Source organism: Bubalus kerabau, chromosome 3, assembly GCF_029407905.1.
Source record: "Bubalus kerabau isolate K-KA32 ecotype Philippines breed swamp buffalo chromosome 3, PCC_UOA_SB_1v2, whole genome shotgun sequence".
Classification (NCBI taxonomy): Eukaryota; Metazoa; Chordata; class Mammalia; order Artiodactyla; family Bovidae; genus Bubalus; species Bubalus kerabau.
Genome location: NC_073626.1, coordinates 173,681,665 through 173,701,032, shown reverse-complemented (window position 1 = coordinate 173,701,032; position 19,368 = coordinate 173,681,665). Strand labels below are relative to the sequence as shown.

The 19,368-nt window shown below is 47.8% G+C and overlaps 1 protein-coding gene across 1 annotated transcript in view; it reads right to left on the bottom strand.

The window, feature by feature from the left end:
• The window catches only part of DIS3L2 (DIS3 like 3'-5' exoribonuclease 2), a 392,221-nt gene extending 379,045 nt beyond the window's left edge, over nt 1-13,176 (bottom strand). Inside the window, exon 1 of the mRNA XM_055573741.1 lies at nt 13,055-13,176. The gene's annotated coding sequence lies outside the window, so the exon portion shown is untranslated. The remainder of the gene's footprint in view (nt 1-13,054) is intronic.
• Between the last annotated feature and the right edge of the window lie 6,192 nt (nt 13,177-19,368).

Here is a 19,368-nt window from a genome sequence, read left to right as displayed (position 1 = left end):
GAACATGGGACCCACTCCTCCTAATTTCCCCCAGAGAGCAGAGGTCAGGTTGCCTGAAGGTGCCCGTAATTGAACAGCAAGCACAGTACAGACAGCAACATAATGACCGTTGCAGGCCCAGCCCCAGGCCAGGGTCACTCACCGGAAGCCCCTGCTTCCATTCGGCCAAGGGCAGTCATCACCCTCCTCAGAACTGGGCTCGGGCCCTCTCCTTTCGGCAGAGCCAGGCCCCACTGACGCAACCATGAGTTCAGAGAAAGGATGTTTTTCCACTACCCTCCCTATTCTTCACTTCCTGCCCCAGGAAATACCCACTCACTGCAGGGGCCTCTCCTCTCCAGCCGCTCCAGGGTTGGGGTCTGAGTCTCTGATCCCGTTAAGATAATCACCCTATACTGCAAGATCTAAGCTCAACTGTGGTCCTGTTCTTACATTTATGAGAGTAAAAATATGAAAACGTACACATTCATCACTAAGAAAGTGACTAAGTAAGCTGAGACCTCCTCACATAGAATGCATAGAGAATGATGACATACACCTATATATAGTCATGTGAAATGAAGAGGATGGGAAGGTGACTTGAGTCGACCCACCACAGAGAGAGTGCTCAAGAGTTTGTGGTTAAGCAGGAAAAGAAACTACAAAACAGTGTTATGGTTCAAAAGCACTTCGTTATTAAAATATATGCACCTTTTACAAATGAACTTGCTTACGAAACAGAAAGAGACTCACAGACTTAGAGAACAAACTTATGGTTCTGGGCAGGGGGCTGGGCGGAAGGGGAAGGGATAGTTAGGGAGTTTGGGATGGACTTGTACACACTGCTATATTTAAAATGGATAACCAACAAGGACCTACCGTATAGCACCGGGAACTCTGCTCCATGTTATGTGGCAGCCTGGATGGAAGGGGAGTTTGGGGGAGAATGGATACATGTATATGTATGGCTGAGTCCCTTCCCTGTTCCCCTGAAATTATCACAACACTGTTAATCAGTTATACCCCAACATAAAGTAAAAAGTTTAAAATCCATCAACATGAATCAGTCACTGGTATCAGTCACTGATGCCCCCTCCCATCCTTAACCCCCTCCCATCTCCCCTCCCATCTCCCACCCCTCTAGGTTGTCACAGAGCACTGGGTTGAGCTCCCTATGTCACACAGCAAATTCCCCCTTGCTGTCTATTTTACATAGGCTAATAATGCATATGTTTCCATGCTGTTCTTCATGTTGATGTATGGCAGAGGCCAGCACAGTAATTGTAAAGCAAGGATCCGCCAATTAAAAAATAACAGAAAAAATGTTTAAAATAATAAATATATATATATATTTATATATACATATATATGTATATATGCATATATATATATATATATATGCTTCGTTATAGGTATATATGTAGAAAAACATGTGGAAGGATATCACCTAAAATGTGAACAGTGCCTGTTTGAGGTGGTGGCTCACACATCCATTTGCATCATTGCATTGTTCCTGTTATAGTGATCACTTAAGACTTTATCTTCTCAGACTGGTTCAGGAAATGGGCAAGAAAGAAGATTTCCAGAATTTTCTGGTCAACCTTAACATAAAAAATCTTGACATGTGAACTTGGTGATGCAATACCAGTCACATATTAATCAGAAAAAAAAAAACTATTTTCATTTTTCAAAAGTTATAATATAATGAAAAACCTTCATAATTTTTTAAACATTACAATGCTTGAGGCTCACTTGGGGGACTATGACTATGGGAAACCAACCCCACCACCACCCCTCTGGGCTGGAGGGGACCAAATTCCTTTCTATAGAAAGTTCCAATGCCCTCAGCTATTTCCCCAAGTTCGCCCAGCTTCAGTACAGTGGGAACCCCCAAAGCTGAACACCCACGAGCAGCTCTAGGCTGACCACCTTATGCACTACAGGAAGGAGGTTTCTTCCCTGCCAGCTCCCGAGAGGGAAAATCCCTGCAAGTTCTCTGAAAGGGCCTAGCATGAGTCACATGCCCACCACTCAGTCATTCATATAGCCAGGGTGAGGTAACTTGTGGTAGACACTGTTGTTCTTCAATTCTCACCACCCCTTCCCCTCCCTCTTCTGGTAACAGTATCAGACTTCCTTTGGAGACTCATTCTTTCCTCATTTCGCAGGTTTCTGTTGGGGCTGGCATCTCCACACCCCACCTCTTGGCCCCAGAAATGAGCACTTGAGCTAAAACTGGCCAGTCTATGAAAAACCATCTTCCTGGCCACAGTGATTGGAGGCTCAAGTCAAATGGGACCAGGTGGTCCTTCTATAATATTCTATCTATAGAGTGAGGACAGAGAAGGCAATGGCACCCCACTCCAGTACTCTTGCCTGGAAAATCCCATGGACAGAGGAGCCTGGTAGGCTGCAATCCATGGGGTCGCGAAGAGTCAGACAGGACTGAGGGACTTCACTTTGACTTTTCACATTCATGCATTGGAGAAGGAAATGTCAACCCACTCCAGTGTTCTTGCCTGGAGAATCCCAGGGACGGGGGAGTCTGGTGGGCTGCCATCTATGGGGTCACACAGAGTCGGACACGACTGAAGTGACTTAGCAGATAGAGTGAGGAAGATACCTGAGGGTATCTCCCAGCATAGGAAGAAAGGTCCCCCATGGTGGGAGAGAATAGTCATTCCACAGAGGCAGAAGAGAGGTGTGGGGAGAAAGAGACACTATTTGAATCCCTGTACCTGGTTGGGACATTACTTTGCCAACAAAGGTCCATCTAGTCAAAGCTATGGTTTTTCCAGTAGCCATGTATGGTTGTGAGAGTTGGGCTATAAAGAAAGCTGAGCACTGAAGACTTGATGCTTTTGAACTGTGGTGTTGGAGAAGACTCTTGAGAGTCCCTTGGACAGCAAGGAGATCCAACCAGCTCATCCTAAAGGAAATCAGTCCTGAATATTCATTGGAAGGACTGATGCTGAAGCTGAAACTCCAATACTTTGGCCACCTGATGCAAAGAACTGACTCATTGAAAAAGACCCTGATGCTGGGAAAGATTGAAGGCAGGAGGAGAAAGGGATGACAGAGGATGAGATGGTTGGATGGCATCACCGACTCAATGGACATGAGTTTGAGTAAACTCCAGGAGTTGGTGATGGACAGGGAGGCCTGGCATGCTGCAGTCCATGGGGTCGAAGAGTCAGACACAACTGAGCAACTGAACTGAACTGACCTGGCTGGGATTAGCTAACAGCCCACCCTCCCTGAGCTTCCCAGCTATGCAAACAAGAAAGTCCTTTCCAGCTTGAGCTGGGTTTCTGTCATTGGCCAATTTAGAGGCCCAAGCCTGGTGAGATCTAAACCATGTGCCCATATCTGTGATCAAACAGACAGGTCACTGAGATTGCATGCATGCATACTATGTCGCTTCAGTCGTGTCCGACTTTGTACGACCCCATAGACGGCAGCCCACCAGGCTCCTCTGTCCCTGGGATTCTCCAGGCAAGAAGACTAGAATGGGTTGCCATTTCCTTCTCCAATGCATGCATGCATGCTAAGTCGCTTCAGTCATGTCCAACTCTGTGCGACCCCATGGGCAGCAGCCCACCAGGCTCCTCCGTCCACGGGATTCTCCAGGCAAGAAGACTAGAATGGGCTGCCATTTCCTTCTCCTCACTGAGATTAGTAGACCCTAATAAAACCACAAGGTGGGAGTAGAGGAAGATTTCTCCAAAGGAGGACTTGCTGCCGAGGGGCACAGCCAACAGTAATGACCAGTCAAGTATGGAAATGTCACTGATCAAATAAATGGGGGGTTTATCCACTCCTAGTACTCTATCACAAATCAGTTGACAAGAAAAAGGACATAGAAAATTTAATTAAATTGCATATATTAAGCTTTGTATGCTACAGAAAACAGTCCTATTTTTAAGTGCCCAAGAAATAGTTATGAAAATAACATGTATTCAAATATAAAGAAAATGTCAAATCTTTGAAATACTGTAAGTTCTAGTCTCTGACCACTATGCAATAAAATTAAAAATCCATAAGAAAAGTTGGAAAGTGAGAGTGTTAGCCACTCAGTTGTGTCTGACTCTTTGTGACCCCATGGCTCCTCTGTCCATGGAATTCTCCAGGCAAGAATACTGGAGTGGGTAGCCTTTCCCTTTTCCAGGGGATCTTCCCGACCCAGGGATCAAACCCAGGTCTTCTGCATTGCAGACAGATTCTTTACCATCTGAGCTACCTGGGAAGAAAAGTTTAAATGGAAATAAAATACAACTAATTAAATGTAATTTTATAAAAGTTTATATTATAATAACATTTATATGGAAAAGCAACTGTTCAGGAATTTTTTTTAATTTGAAGGCAAAACCAGGGAAATACGTACCAGTCTACAGAACATACGTGGCAGTTGTGAAAACTTTCTGGTAGAGGATATAAACACACTTATCTATATTTAATATGTAATAAATCAGGTGAAAATAGAATGATGAAAGAAATAATTATCACTATATTCATAAGGGAAATGGATAATAATGGCATGTGAATAGCAAATGCTTACTCAGACCATTTACCACAGAACATTCCAGACAGGTTAAAGTTAAATAAACACATGTATACACATACACAGTCAGTTCAGTTCAGTCGCTGTCGTGTCTGACTCTTTGTGACCCCATGAATCGCAGCACGCCAGGCCTCCCTGTCCATCACCAACTCCTGGAGTTCACTCAGACTCACGTCCATCGAGTCAGTGATGCCATCCAGCCATCTCTTCCTCTGTCGTCCCCTTCTCCTCCTGCCCCCAAACCCTCCCAGCATCAGAGTCTTTTCCAATGAGTCAACTCTTTGCATGAGGTGGCCAAAGTACTGGAGTTTCAGCTTTACCATCATTCCTTCCAAAGAAATCCCAGGGCTGATCTCCTTCAGAATGGACTGGTTGGATCTCCTTGCAGTCCAAGGGACTCTCAAGAGTCTTCTCCAACACCATAGTTCAAAAGCATCAATTCTTCGGCGCTCAACTTTCTTCACAGTCCAACTCTCACATCCATACATGACCACTGGAAAAACCATAGCCTTGACTAGATGGACCTTTGTTGGCAAAGTAATGTCTCTGCTTTTGAATATGCTATCTAGGTTGGTCATATCTTTTCTTCCAAGGAGTAAGCATCTTTTAATTTCATGGCTGAGTTACCATCTGCAGTGGTTTTGGAGCCCAAAAAAATAAAGTCTGACACTGTTTCCCCATTTATTTCCCATGAAGTGATGGGACCAGATGCCATGATCTTCATTTTCTGAATGTTGAGCTTTAAGCCAACTTTTTCACTCTCCACTTTCACTTTCATCAAGAGGCTTTTTAGTTCCTCTTCACTTTCTGCCATAAGGGTGATGTCACCTGCATATCTGAGGTTATTGATATTTCTCCTGGGAATCTTGATTCCAGCTTCTGTTTCTTCCAGCCCAGCATTTCTCATGATGTACTCTGCATATAAGTTAAATAAGCAGGGTGACAATGTACAGCCTTGACGTACTCCTTTTCCTATTTGGAACCAGTCTGTTGTTCCATGTCCAATTCGAACTGTTGCTTCCTGACCTGCATATAGGTTTCTCAAGAGGTAGGTCAGGTGCTCTGGTATTCCCATCTCTTTCAGAATTTTCCACAGTTTATTGTGATCCATACAGTCAAAGGCTCTGGTATAGTCAATAAAGCAGAAATAGATGTTTTTCTGGAACTCTCTTGCTTTTTTGATGATCCAGCAGATGTTGGCAATTTGGTCTCTGGTTCCTCTGCCTTTTCTAAAACCAGCTTGAACATCTGGAAGTTCACCATTCACGTATTGCTGAAGCCTGGCTTGGAGAATTTTGAGCATTACTTTACTAGCGTGTAAGATGAGTGCAATTGTGCAGTAGTTTGAGCATTCTTTGGCATTGCCTTTCTTTGGGATTGGAATGAAAATTGACCTTTTCCAGTCCTGTGGCCACTGCTGAGTTTTCCAAATTTGCTGGCATATTGAGTGCAACACTTTCACAGCATCATCTTTCAGGATTTGAAATAGCTCAACTGGAATTCCATCACCTCCACTAGCTTTGTTCATAGTGATATTTTCTAAGGCCCACTTGACTTCACATTCCAGGATGTCTGGCTCTAGGTGAGTGATCACACCATCGTGATTATCTTGGTCATGAATATCTTTTTTGTACAGTTCTGTGTATTCTTGCCACCTCTTCTTAATATTTTCTGCTTCTGTTAGGTCAATACCATTTCCATCCTTTATCGAGCCCATCTTTGCATGAAATGTTGCCTTGGTATCTCTCATTTTCTTGAAGAGATCTAGTCTTTCCCATTCTGTTATTTTTCTCTATTTCTTTGCATTGATCACTGAGGAAGGCTTTCTTATCTCTTCTTCCTATTCTTTGGAACTCTGTATTCAGATGCTTATATCTTTCCTTTTCTCCTTTGCTTTTCGCGTCTCTTCTTTTCACAGCTATTTGTAAGGCCTCCTCAGACAGCCATTTTGCTTTTTTGCATTTTTTTTTCCATGGGGATGGTCTTGATTCCTGTCTCCTGTACAATGTCACAAACCTCCGACCATAGTTCATCAGGCATTCTATCTATCAGATCTAGTCCCTTAAATCTATTTCTCACTTCCACTGTAGAATCATAAGGGATTTGATTTAGGTCATACCTGAATGGTCTAGTGGTTTTCCCTACTTTCTTCAATTTCAGTCTGAATTTGGCAATAAGGAGTTCATGGTCTGAGCCATAGTCAGCTCCTGGTCTTGTTTTTGTTGACTGTATAGAGCTTCTCCATCTTTGGCTGCAAAGAATATAATCAGTCTGATTTCAGTGTTGACTATCTGGTGATGTCCGTGTGTAGAGTTTTCTCTTGTGTTGTTGGAAGAGGGTGTTTGCTATGACCAGTGCATTTTCTTGGCAAAACTCTATCAGTCTTTGCCCTGCTTCATTCCATATTCCAAGGCCAAATTTGCTGTTACTCCAGGTGTTTCTTGACTTCCTTCTTTTGCATTCCAGTCCCCTATAATGAAAAGGACACCTTTTTTGGGTGTTAGTTCTAAAAGGTCTTGTAGGTCTTCATAGAACCGTTCAGCTTCTTCAGCATTACTGGTTGGGGCATAGACTTGGATTACTGTGATATTGAATGGTTTGCTTTGGAAACGAACAGAGATCATTCTGTCGTTTTAGAGATTGCATCCAAGTACTGCATTTCGGACTCTCTTGTTGACCATAATGGCTACTCCATTTCTTCTAAGGGATTCCTGCCCACAGTAGTAGATATAATGGTCATCTGAATTAAATTCACCCATTCCAGTCCATTTTAGTTCGCTGATTCCCAGAATGCCGATGTTCACTCTTGCCATCTCCTGTTTGACCACTTCCAATTTGCCTTGATTCATGGACCTGACATTCCAGGTTCCTATGCAATATTGCTCTTTACAGCATCAGACCTCGCTTCTATCACCAGTCACATCCACAACTGGGTGTTGTCTTTGCTTTGGCTCCGTCCCTTCATTCTTTCTGGAGTTATTTCTCCACTGATCTCCAGTAGCATATTGGGCACCTACTGACCTGGGGAGTTCCTCTTTCAGTATCCTATCATTTTGCCTTTTCATACTGTTCATGGGGTTCTCAGGGCAAGAATACTAAAGTGCTTTGCCATTCCCTTCTCCAGTGGACCACATTCTGTCAGACCTCTCCACCATGACCTGCCCGTCTTGGGTTGCCCCATGGGCATGGCTTAGTTTCATCGAGTTAGACAAGGCTGTGGTCCTGGTGTGATTAGATTGACTAGTTTTCTGTGATTATGGTTCAGTGTATCTGCCCTCTGATGCCCTCTTGCAACACCTACCGTCTTACTTGGGTTTCTCTTACCTTGGACGTGGGGTATCTCTTCACAGCTGCTCCAGCAACGCGCAGCAGCTGCTCCTTACCTTGGACGAGGGGTATCTCCTCACCACCACCCCTCCTGACCTTGAACGTGGAATAGCTCCTCTAGGCCCTTCTGTGCCCACGCAGCCACCACTCTTTGGACGTGGGGTTGCTCCTCCCAGCCGCTGCCCCTGACCTCGGACGCCGGGTAGCTCCTCCCGGCCGCAGCCCCTGACCTTAGACGTGGGGTAGCTCCTATTGGCCACACTTGTGCGCCATCGCAGCCACCCGTGCTATGTACACATACACAACCATTAAAAAAATAAACCCACAGCTGCTGCTGCTGCTGTTAAGTCGCTTCAGTCGTGTCCAACTCTGTGCGACCCCGTAAGACAGCAGCCCACCAGGCTCCCCCGTCCCTGGGATTCTCCAGGCAAGAACACTGGAGTGGGTTGCCATTTCCTTCTCCAGTGCATGAAAGTGAAAAGTGAAAGTGAAGTCACTCAGTTATTCCTGACTCTTAGCGACCCCATGGACTGCAGCCTACCAGGCTCCTCCGTCCATGGGATCCAGGCAAGAGTACTGGAGTGGGGTGCCATTGACTTCTCCAACAGCAGAAGAATATAAAAATGTTTTCTCACTCTGTCTACTGAGACACTGGTGTCAGGACAAAGTGTTGGTTTCAGAGGAAACAGACCTCTGAACATCTGTGAGCTCAGTTCCTTATCTATACAGTGTAAGTTCGTGTGTGCGTGTGTGCTAAGTCCCTTCAGTCGTGTCTGACTCTTTGTGACTGCATGGACTGTAGCCCATCAGGCTTCTCTGTCCAAACGATTCTCCAGCCAACCATACCAGAGTGGGTTGCCATGCCCTCCTCCAGGGGATCTTCCCAATCCAGGAATCAAACCCACATCTCATGTCTCTTACACTGGCAAGAGGGTTCTTTACTACTAGCACCACCTGGGAAGCTCCACAATGTAGGTAAAAATACCCAGTTCACAAGAATCAAAGCCACCTCATGGCCCCCATTTTAACCTCTGTAGTGGACTTCCTCAGACTGGGTACTGGGATTGCAAGGGGGCATCTTCGAGAATAGATGCCCTTGGGGAGAAAGATTTGAGTCAAGTAACCATATAAGTATGTAATTAAAGAAAAGTATGCAGAAGCTTTTAATTTTAATTAGGTCCCATTTGTTTATTTTTGCTTTTATTTCCAATATTCTGGGAGGTGCGTCATAGATGATCCTGCTGTGATTTATGTCAGACAGTGTTTTGCCTATGTTCTCCTCTAAGAGTTTTATAGTTTCTGGTCTTACATTTAGATCTTTAATCTATTTTGAGTTTACTTTTGTGTATGGTGTTAGAAAGTGTTCTAGTTTCATTCTTTTACAAGTGGTTGACCAGTTTTCCCAGCACCACTTGTTAAAGAGATTGTCTTTTCTCCATTGTATATTCTTGCCTCCTTTGTCAAAGATAAGGTGTCCATAGGTGCGTGGATTTATCTCTGGGCTTTCTATTTTGTTCCATTGATCTATATTTCTGTCTTTGTGCCAGTACCATACTGTCTTGATGACTGTAGCTTTGTAGTAGAGCCTGAAGTCAGGCAGGTTGATTCCCCCAGTTCCATTCTTCTTTCTCAAGATTGCTTTGGCTATTTGAGGTTTTTTGTATTTCCATACAAAATTGTGAAATTATTTGGTCTAGCTCTGTGAAAAATACCATTGGTAGCTTGATAGGGATTGCATTGAATCTATAGATTGCTTTGGGTAGTATACTCATTTTCACTATATTGATTCTTCTAATCCATGAACATGGTATATTTCTCCACCTATTAGTGTCCTCTTTGATTTCTTTCACCCGTGTTTTATAGTTTTGTATATATAGGTCTTTAGTTTCTTTAGGTAGATATATTCCTAAGTATTTTATTCTTTTCGTTGCAATGGTGAATGGAATTATTTCCTTAATTTCTCTTTCTATTTTCTCATTATTAGTGTCTAGATAGATGTCCATCAGCAGATGAATGGATAAGAAAGTTGTGGTACATGTACACAATGGAGTATTATTCAGCCATTAAAAAGAATACATTTGAATCAGTTCTAATGAGGTGGATGAAACTGGAGCCTATTATACAGAGTGAAGTAAGCCAGAAAGGAAAACACCAATACAGTATACTAACACATATATATGGAATTTAGAAAGATGGTAACGATAACCCTGTATGCGAGACAGCAAAAGAGACACAGATGTATAGAACAGTCTTTTGGACTCTGTGGGAGAGGGAGAGGGTTGGATGATTTGGGGGAATGGCATGGAAACATGTATAATATGATATAAGAAATGAATCGCCAGTCCAGGTTCGATACAGGATCCTTGGGGCTGGTGCACTGGGATGAGCCGGAGGGATGGTATGGGGAGGAAGGTGGGAGGGGGGCTCAGGATGGGGAACACGTGTACGCCTGTGGTGGATTCATGTTGATGTGTGGCAGAACCAATACAATATTGTAAAGTAATTAGCCTCCAATTAAAATAAATAAATTTAAATTTTAAAAAGTAATAATAAAATACAAACAACAAAAAAAGTATGGGATGCTATAAAAATAGAACACATTTTTAAAATTTGCAAGCATCTCTATATAAACATAAAGAAAAGCAATGGAGTGGAAGAACAGTTCATGATAAATATGAAAAATAATATCAAAATGTATATGAAACTGATTTTAAAAGTTTAAGAAAGCCCAGTCTCTGGCAAATACAAATACAGATGTGGAGTTAGCAGAGTACTTGAAAAAGAATACACTGCACATATACCAGATCATGCCCATTGGCCCAGAGCTGATGAAGAGCTACCAAACCACAACACACTGACATCATCAAACCTTTCAACCAGCAGTTCCCCTGATTGAAGGAAGAAAGAGAGAGAGGAAGGGAGAGAAGGAGGAAAGGAAAGAAAGAAGGGAGGGCAGGAGAACAAAGAAAAACCCTATTCATATCAAGATGTTTTTACCTATATGATTTGCAAGCACACAACACTTAAGACAGCCCACATCCTGTGAACTATTACTATTTCAGACTACTTGTTGTTGTTTAGTTACTAAGTCATGTCCGACTCTTTGTGACCCCATAGACAGCAACACACCAGGCTTGACTGTCCTTCACTATCTCCTGGAGTTTGCTCAAGCTCATGTTCATTGAGCTGGTGATACCATCCAACCATCTCATCCTCTGTTTCCCGCTTCTCCTCCTGCCCTTGATCTTTCCCAGCATTAGGGTCTTTTCCAATGAGTGAGTCACTCTTTGCATCAGAAAAACTCATGGAAAAAATTATACAAAATAACACTGCATGAAAAAGTTGATCACAAGGTAATAAGTGCACATTGATTCTAACTAAGCATAATCTTGGCCAGAAGTATCTGAAAGTCTAGGAGAATAGTAGAGGTATTTGCTCATTTGCTGTAGGTTTGACATTTTTGGTCATCTCACATTGTATCATTGGGTAAATATTCTATTTTTTTAAAGGATTGATTTCACAAAAGAACTTTCACAAATGAACTTATTTGCAAAACAGATGTAGAAAACAAGCTTATGGTTATCAAGGAAGAAAGTGGGGGAGAGGAATAAATTGGGAGATCGGGATTGACATATATACATAGACATATGTACATATATAAAATGGCTTTCCAGGTGGTGCAGTGGTAAAGAATACACCTGTTGATGCAGGAGATGCAGGAGATGCGGATTTGATCCCTGGGTCAGGAATATCCCCTCAGATAGGAATAAGAACCTACTGTATAACAGAGAACTAATAAGAACCTACTGTATAACAGAGAACTCTACCCAACACTCTGTAATGAACTATATGGGAAATGAATCTAAAAAAAAGAGTGGATCTATGTATATGTATCACTTTGTTTCACTTTGCTGTACTGCAGAAACTAACACAACTTTGTAAATCAACTATACACCATAAAAATTAAGAAACAAAAACTAGGAAGAACCCTCAGCATTCTACCCACGTAAGCTGGATGCTGCCCAGGTCATCTCCAGACTGGATTCTTAGGTCTTAGCCCGAGATTTCCAAGCAAGTGAGAGCGGGTGTATGAAGGGTAGAGGGCTGGCAGGGCAGGCAGCAGGGGCTCCTTCTGCAGGACACAGCTGCCCGCCGGCTCCTGGCCTGGGGCGCGTCTTATCTCATGAGCTCATGTGAAAACCCCACACCTCCAGGTCTTCAGCGAACACTTGCCATCCTTTTCCTGTCACCACCCAGCTCTGCCCCTGTGCCCATGAGCTCATCGCTGCTGGGCAAGTCCTCCTGAGGTCAGATAACTGCCAGGGACAGCTCTTTTCCCAGCCTCCTGCTCCTTGCCCCATGCCCCCAGGAGACACAGGGCTGCCCTGACTCCCACTCCGTGGTTCCGCACAAGAACAGAGACTTGTGTGAGCACGGCCAAGGTCCTGGAGGTGAACAGGCCCTCCCAGTCTGCCCCCCACCCCTGTCATGGCCTTGCCTGTTCTGAGAACTGCTCAGCCTCTGTGACCAGACAGACCCCTGCCCACCCCCGCACCACCATCTTTGTTTCTGCCTCAGTCCCAGACTCCGCAGCAGCCCTGAGCCCCAGCCTCCCAGGTGGGTGTCAGCCAGAGGAGATGCTGGGGGAGGGGGTCAGAGGCTGGGAGAACCCCTGCTGGAGGCAGAAAGGGTGGTTTCCCTGGCAGTCTGTGGGGGAGGGGAGCATGGCTGGGGGGGTACAGCCAGGTTCCTTCTCCGGGTGGGTCAAAGCTGGTTCACTCATGGATCTCGGGTGTGAGGGACTTACTCTGGGCCAGGCCCCCCGCTGCTGGAAATCCAGGGTGGGTCTTTCTGCTCCACCAGCTGCACTCCCCACTCCCCCAGACTGCCCACCAGCATCATCTCCTTAGGGTCTCCCTGGCCTGGCTCTTTTCCTATGCAGGCGGCTCCTTGCTTTGCGCTTTCAGAACCCACCTCCCATGCTGGCCAGCTGTGGCCCCAGACCACCTAATTGCACGCGACTCCCTGCCCCACCCCACCCCCCCACACACACACGGAAGCTGCTTTCCTGAGATTAGAGCTCTGTTTCCCCAGACCTTATGACCCCAGGGTTTCCAAGCGATCCAGGCCTGTCCCGTCCAGACTTCCCAGAAATTAAATAAGAAAGAATAAGGAGAGGGACAGTACCGTCCTGGAGAACTGGCCGCTGACAGATACAACAAAGGCCCCAGGATTCAAAGTCCCACTCCCACTCCATGGATGGCCCCAGAGTGGCCAGGGAGCCGTGTCCGCGCCTCTGCCAAGCTGCTCACCACGTTCCCACGGGAGCCCAAGCGCAGCGTGGAGACAGCTGTTCCTCTCAGCAGATGCTCGCTGGGAGGGGGCGCCCGCTCCCAGCCCATCCCTGTGACTCGTGGAGTCTGGCCAGCTCACCCATTAAACTGGAGCAGCCTGAAGAGCCCTGAGTACTATGGCTTGAGGGCAGAGTGAATGGTTGGTCAGTGCCTCCACGACCCCATTTGCCAGCACCTTCCCCCCAACTAGGACAGAGGCTATGTCTGCCCAGGCTGCCCCCCTGCCCTGGCCTAGGACAGTGCTGGCCACTCATCTCTGAGCATTTATGGAGTGCCCACTCTGTGACAGGCAGGAGGCTGGGGCTACTGAGAGACACGGGAGACCCCTGAGAAGCTGACAGGAGCAGAGAAGGAAGCCCCGCAGGTGCCAGGGCTGGGTCCCCACTGTCCGTGCTAAACCCAAGGAGAGGCCCATGGGCATCAACCGGCCCGGGAAGAGACAGTGCTCTGCAGAGTCATGACACCAAGACCCCACAGCATTTCAGGTCCAGGCCAGGCCCTTCTGTCTGAAACCAGGCAGTCCTACAGCATCTCCTGCCCCAGCAGGGCTCAGAAACCAGTCCCAAGGGTCTCACACCCTTGTCTGTGACCCTCACCTGCCGGCCGGTTCTCAGTGAGCAGCCCTGGCCAGGCCATCCCGGTCTGATAGCTTCTCTGCTGCCCTGCAGGCCGCACCATATGAAAACTCAAAGAGGACAAAGAGGAGGTGGCATGCCCACAGTCCACGAGGGGCCTAGCACCTGGGGTCCTGGGGCCAGGATGGCCAGCGTACTATGCTTAATCCCTCTGAGTCAAGATCCTTTGGTAAAAAGAAGGGGCAGGACCCCAGCCTCTGGGCTGCTTGACCCAGGCCCTGTTCTCTGAAGCCCGACGCCCCTTCTCCCAGCCCAGAGTGCAGACTCTCAGACCTCCACCCCCTGCTTTCCTGACTCAGCCACCACCCAGCTTCCTGGATTTTCTCATAACACATCACTCACCACCCCGTGTTTCTTTTAGCTCCATGAAGACTTTTCTGCTTGAGAAACACATTTGGATCTAATGGGGTAAGAAGGTGCTGAAGTTAGAAATATTTGCTTAATTTAGTAATATGTATGTGCTTATGTCACATCCATTCTCCCGAAGTTAACTCTCCCCCACCGGGCTGTGAGCTCGGGTCAGAGACTGTCTACTCCCACAGAATCAGGGTGATATTTTTAGTCATCTTATAAAATAATTTAAAACAGACTTTTCAGGACAACCCAGCCAGCACAGGCAGCTTGGACCCAAGCATCAAATGTTGTCCTGACTATTTGCTTACTGTTTCCATTGGGGAACCACTCCATCTCTCCTCCTCATGCTTCTCTCCGTGTTGTCCCTTCACCCTTGTATCCATCACTGAAGGTGCAGGAAGAAGGCCAATGTCCCCAGATGTCCTTACCTTCACGTCAGGCGCTGTCGAGGGGGTGGCAGTGGGTGGGGGCGGGGGGGGGGCGGTTCTGGCAGACTGGTTATTTCAGGAATGAAATGTTGGAGAGGTTGGGCTGTGGGCACCAGCACCTGGGTAACCCTGAGGATCATTCAGGGTACTTGTGTGTGCGTGCTAAGTCGCTTCAGTAGTGTCCGACTCTTTGTGACCCTTTAGACTGTAGCCCGCCAGGCTCCTCTGTCCATGGAATTCTCCAGGCAAGAATACTAGAGTGGGTTGCCATGCCCCCAGAGGATCTTCCCCACCCAGGGACTGAAACTGAATCTCTTTTGTCTCCTGCATTTGGCAGGCAGGATCTTTATCACCAGGACCACCTGGGAAGCCTTTCAGGGTACTTACTTACAAGGAAAGAATCCTGACTCTGGCTGTAGGTCAAGTACGAAAAGAATCTACTTAAAGGATATTGTGTAGGGACTTCTCTGACTGTGCAGGGGTTAAGACTCCTTGTTTCCCATGCAGGGAGCACAGGTTCGATCCCTGGTCGGGGAATTAAGATTCCACATGCTACACAGCACATAGAAAGGGTGGGGCGGGGAGGGGGCAGGTGGGTATCAGGTAGTGGAGAAGGCTTGGAAACAACCTATCCAGGACTAAGCCAGGTACAGAATGGATCTGGCGAGGCTGGCACTGCCACCAGCATGTATAATAGCACTGTGACAATGACAACCCTGACACAGGACGGTGGGCGTGTGACCTGGGTGCCCAAGTAAGTGCTCCTGCAGCACGTTGAAGACTGTTCTGCATGGCTCTGGCTTCTCTGAAGGAATGGCTCGTTTAAAAACTAGGGCTGGCCCATCTGGCTAAGGGACTCCAGGTCACACACCAGTGCAGTCTGTGGGGGTGGGGGCTGGGGGACAAGCATTTGGCATCTCAGCTTCTTCAACAGGCCGAGAGCCAGGAGGCAAACACCCACTGACTTGCGTCAACTACACACAGACTCTTTCCCCTCCTCACCATCTCCAAGCACCCCAAGCCCCCAAATCAATTGCTTAATCTGAAGTTCTAAACCCTGCTCAACTCAAAGCGGGGGCCTGCTCTCTTAAATTACTTCACCCACAAGGAAAAGAGGTTGTCATTTGTAGGGCAAGACCCTTCTTCTCCTTGCCCAGCCTGAACTGGGACACAGGGACCTTCCCAGGCGATCCAAGAGAAAAGGTTTGTTGTATGGTATTATTGCACATGAAGCTCAGAAAAAAATTCACACAGGCACTGGGGTGGTTTTCAAACAATTTATGGACCTTGGGCTTAAAAGTGTTTTCTAATCCCTGTGGAGACCAGATTGCAAAAAAGTATGTTCCTCCAAGCCTTGTTAGCATCTGGCTTGGTCATGACCCTCTGTTGCTAGGGTTTTCTGGTCATTTTCATTTCATAAATTGACTGTTCACCAGAAAGTAGTTGGTGATCACGCACTCTGAGGGCAGAAATCTGCAGAGGAGTTTCTGGCTTGGAAAATCCAGAGAAGTGACTCCTTGAGCTGCCTGGTGGCCCTGGGTCCTGGCAGGCCCATCCTAGAGTGCCTTCTGCCAAAGGGAAAAATTAAGAGGCTTCTGGAAGTCACCTGGGGCCCCTTCTCTTCCTGGGAGAAGCCCCCTTCCTTGAAGACTGTGGCCTCCAACAAATCTGAAACCCTGTCTCCAAGACCACATGGTAGACAGCCTCTTTCTGGTACCCACCAAGGGGGTGGGCTCACTGCACGCAGGGACCCCCAGGCCAGCAAGAAGTAGCTCCCTGCTTGGAAAAGCTCCATATGACCAATATTATAGCAGAAACCCAGCCAAGGCAAGCTCAGTCCCCAGGGCACGGAGCCTGGGAGCAAATCCATTCCCTCTGCAAACATCTGGTGCACGCACCACGCTGAGGTCAGGATGCTGAACTGTCTTCTGCTGGGAAGGTCCCTCTCCCTCACCACCCTGTTCACTTTCTCAGGGTTTAGGCCTCAGCCTCTCCTCCCTTACCTGCCTGTTGATAGCCACAGAGGGAGCAGTTGTCCCCCACCACCACCCACTACCCCCAGGGAACTGAGCCTATCTGCAGGGCTTGTCTGTCTTTTAATTTTGAAAAGGAAAAAAAAGGAGGGGTTGCAAGGGATAAACTCTGACGTCATGGGCCGGCGTCGGACATGGGGGTTGGAGGCCATCTGGAGCAGGTGCTGGCAGGGCCCCTGGGAAAGGAGAGAGAGGGCAGCTGGTTCACCGGGTGGGGGGTGTCCTGGGGTCAGACAAAGACCTCACGGCATGATGAAGTTAAGCTTTTCTGGAATTTCTGGCCTGGGAAGGATGGATGATACTTCCTTGGCCTCTGGCTCCTCTCCTAAACCCAGGCCCTATAGGTCCAAGCTCAAAGAGACCTGGCCAGGTGGTGCCCTTGCACCCTCGGTGGGTCCCCATCAGCAACAGATCTGAGAGTCTCAGGGTTGCAGGGCCCTCCCACCTGGGGGTGTGTGTCTGGTGCCCTGACAGTGAGAACACTCTTCTACCCTGCCTGCTTCCTCTTGCCTTCGTCTAGGACTCCGAAACTTCTAGAAGGGGCCTCCAGACTCATCTGCCCCCATCCAGGAGGCAAGGAAAGCTTTTCCCCCTGATTCAGGTGGTGAAACTGAAGGCCCCATGCAGTGATGGGATTGGCGAGGGTCCCACTGCAATTTCCCGGCCCGGCCTACTTGAGATCTGCTCACCGCCTGTTCAGTGTCCTCTCTGGGAAGTTATGCAACTGGAAGGGGGCCCCCTCGGGATGAAATAATTGCAGAGAAAAACAGATGGGCCTCGGAGCAATCTCTCCCTCCTCTATGTGCCTGAGAATCCTCCGCAGGACCAGGAGGGGGCGCTGTTACACGGGGCGCTTGTTCCCCCATCCTGGGCAGGGGGCTGGACAATCCTCTCTTAGCCACACATTCCCCAACCTCCTAAAAGGTTATACACACACTTCTTACTTCATCAAGGCCCCCTCTCATCTCTGCGCGTGGGTGCTCAGTCGCGACCGACTGCGACCCTATGGACTGCAGCATGCCAGGCTTCCCTGTCCATGGGATTCTTTAGGCAAGAATACTGGAGTGGATTGGACTGTAGCCTACCAGGCTCCTCTGTCCATGGGGATTCTCCAGGCAAGAATACTGGAATGGATTGCCATGCCCTCTTCCAGGGGATCTTCCCACCCAGGAACTGAACCCCAGGGTCTCCTGCATCTTCTGCATCACAGACGGGTTCTTTACCACTGAGCCACCCATTTCTACAGGGTCTTAGTAAAGGACTGAACATCAACTGCACCCTGGAAGGGCCAACCCATGGTAGGCATAAGGATCTAACCTTGCCCTTGTGGAGGAAGGAGAAAAAAGAAAGAAGGGCCAATAAGAATGGAGTCTTTTCTCTCCATGTCCCCACCTTTCAAAGGTTCAGGAGGAAGAAGAGGTCCCAGGCATGCCACTTTGGGGTGCCTGGAGCTTGGCACAATTCAGCCTGGCTCTGACTTTTCCTACTCCCTCTCTATGTCCCCTCCACAACTGACCACTCTCCTTTGGCCCCATTGATCAAGCCCCGCCCCCTAAGCTGCTTGCCTTCCTCATCCTCAGGAGCACAACACCCCCAACCCTTGGAAGACAAGCCCCTCCCCCTCTTTACCCCAGTTCCTTGTCTCTACCTGCCCCTCTCCTAAGTCTGCCCTCCTCTGGGCACTCCCACCTGAAGACCTCCCCCTCTTTCTTTCCCTAGGTCTGAGTACTTGTGTTTTTCTTTCACTGACCCCTCTAAGCCTGGGTGCATGCCCTCTCCATTAACCCAAAGGGAGTCACTCTGTTTTCCATCTACGTCTCCCTCCTCTCCTTCCTCTCCTTCTGCCTGCCAGGTGTCCTTTCCCGGCTCAGCACACAGTTTTCCTTCTCCAGGAAGCTTGCCCTCCTAGCCCAAGCTGGGGAAACTGCCTGTCTCCCTGCCATTGTCCTTTTCAGCCCACAAAGCTAGTGTCTGCTGCCTGGGGATTGGGGGCAGGGGGCCCTGCCAGGATGGAACCCTACAGGTTGTATGGATGTTCAGTGAATACTTGGGGGAGTCAGTGGGTAGAGAAGTGACAAATGACAAGATTCCCTACAGAATGGCCAGGCTCCTGAGACCCAGTGACCTTTTCTCTCTCCTTTGCCATCAAGAGGAGTTATCACACTGAGCATTCAATAAAGGGCCACAAACAGCTCACGTTCAGCTGCTCAGTGGTTCCAACTTTCCCAGGCCTGGCCTCTGGGGCCAGAGCAAGAAGGAGCAGACATTATGGAGGAAAAAACAGGAAGAAGGAATCTGAGTCCCAGGTCTAGCCCAGGAGGCAGAGAGAGCCTTCTCTGCCGCTTTCTGAGCAAGGAAACGGGGAGGAGGGGTGGGGAGCTTCCATCGCCAAGGCAGTCATGTGTTGACTACCTCCTTCCCTGAAGGTCCCTCCAGCACCATCCTCCCACTTCTATCCATCCCACCTCTCAGGCCCCAGGGAAGCAGGAACTGAACTCTGATCTGTCCCAGGGAAGCCTCATGCCACAAGTAACTCTTCCAGGATCTGACCTGCCCCAAAGGACTGCAGGCTAGTGTTCAGAAGTGAGGGCTCACCAGAAAACTGTACCACAGATGGGGGCAGGTAGAGCCCAAGGTGTTGATTCTGTCCACCCTGGGATGGGGGTGGGGCAGGGTTGATTTACTGCATGTAATCTC